This window comes from Cryptomeria japonica, chromosome 4, assembly GCF_030272615.1.
Source record: "Cryptomeria japonica chromosome 4, Sugi_1.0, whole genome shotgun sequence".
In the NCBI taxonomy this organism is placed as follows: Eukaryota; Viridiplantae; Streptophyta; class Pinopsida; order Cupressales; family Cupressaceae; genus Cryptomeria; species Cryptomeria japonica.
Genome location: NC_081408.1, coordinates 641,802,357 through 641,804,179, shown reverse-complemented (window position 1 = coordinate 641,804,179; position 1,823 = coordinate 641,802,357). Strand labels below are relative to the sequence as shown.

At 42.0% G+C, this 1,823-nt stretch overlaps 1 pseudogene; it reads left to right on the top strand.

Annotated features, from left to right (window-relative positions):
- The first annotated feature begins 443 nt into the window (after nt 1-443).
- LOC131047692 (chitinase 6-like) lies at nt 444-1,535 on the top strand (annotated as a pseudogene).
- The last annotated feature ends 288 nt before the right edge of the window (nt 1,536-1,823 follow it).

The window sequence follows — 1,823 nt, the reverse complement described above, 5'->3', positions numbered from 1 at the left end:
AAAGGCCACAGTTTGCATGTTCATTAATTTGGGATAAATGTACGCATAGCCATATCGAAGGTCAACACGAGACTTTGTTTTCATAACGTTTTATTTGTCAAAGAAAAAAAGAAAAAAAGGGCTGCGTAACGAGTTGCACATCAAAGACAGAGAAAGGATGTTAGTTTGACTGTGAATATGAGAAATTGAAGAATAAATTAGCATTTACTCAATGACTTCTTGAAGCCCGAAACAAACGGACACCCTCTGGCAGAGAATTGGTCAAATGAAAGAGCCGAATGCGCTCCAAAAGTCCAAATTCAAGCCGGGGAGATAGCGCGTAAACGCGTTATGACTACTTCCATCTGCACATTTATGGACAAGTATTTGCCAATCTATAAATACGGGCAAGAGGAGGGAGGTTCAGAGATACAAATGCAACCAAGTATAATAGAGAGGAAGAGATGGAGAGTGAAAGAAAAGCAATGTTGATGTTGGTTTTTGCAGTGGGAGCTATTGTTCTGTTTGGGAGTGTTTCTAAATAGAATTGTGGGTGTTCGAGCAATTTGTGCTGCAGCAAGTGGGGATACTGCGGTACTGGAGATGATTACTACGGCACTGGCTGCAAAGAAGGGCCATGTACCACCACCCCCACTCCCTCCACTCCCTCCACTGGCGGTGCTGTCTCCTCCATCATCAGCAAGGATTTCTTTGACGCCATTCTCAATGCTGTAGACAGCTCCTGTGCTGGAAAGAGCTTCTACACATATGATGGCTTCATCCAGGCTGCCAACGCCTACTCTGGCTTCGGCACCACAGGATCTTCTGATGACGCCAAGAGAGAACTCGCTGCCTTCTTCGCCCATGTCACACACGAGACTGGATGTACGTAATCATCTATTTCAATGACTACCAATATTGTTGTTCAAATCTCGCATAACTTGTGATGACTGATGAGTATTGTCATGCTTTTGCAGCTTTCTGTTACATTGAAGAGATCGATGGCGCATCCAAAAAATTACTGCGATGAAACCAACACTTAGTATCCATGTGTTGCGGGCAAAGGCTACTTCGGCCGGGGACCCATCCAGCTATCCTGGTAATTAATCGATTCTCGCTTGAGCTTTATACTTTGCTATGTTGCGCTTTTTTCCCACTTCAAACTAATGAGATTGAGTGGGTATTGCAGGAACTTCAACTACGGTCCAGCGGGAAACGACATTGGGTTCGACGGATTGAATGAGCCGGAGAAAGTAGCGCAAGATGCCGCCATTTCATTCAAGATAGCAGTTTGGTTTTGGATGAAACAGAGCAACTGCCATAGCGCCATCACCTCTGGATAGGGATTCGGTGCTACAATCCAAGCTGTGAATGGTGCCATCGAGTGTAACGGTGGGAGACCAGACATCGTCAATAAGCGTATAGGTTACTACAAAAATTACTGTGAGAAATTGGGAGTAGATCCAGGCTCCAACCTCTTCTGCTAACTTTACATCACCTCAGCTCACATCTGTCAATATACAATTGCGATAGAAAAATAAGACAGCAGACCAACATTCTGCCCTCCTGTCATCTATATTTATATCTAAGTTTTCCAAGTGAAATAAAGGATGTTTTAAAGATTTTAAAATTAAAAAAGTTTCTAACAGTATTTTCCGAAAATTTGTGTGATGCAGTAGGTATGATGTGACAGGATAAATATTCAGTAGATGAAATACTGTTGTTTGTTAGTTTCTGTAATGGAATTATAAAGAGGCTGCAGTTCTTAAGAAGTAACTAAAAATGGAAAGAAATCCATAATAAGATTTAAATGAGTAATATGCGGTGTCCAAAATGTTCAGTTT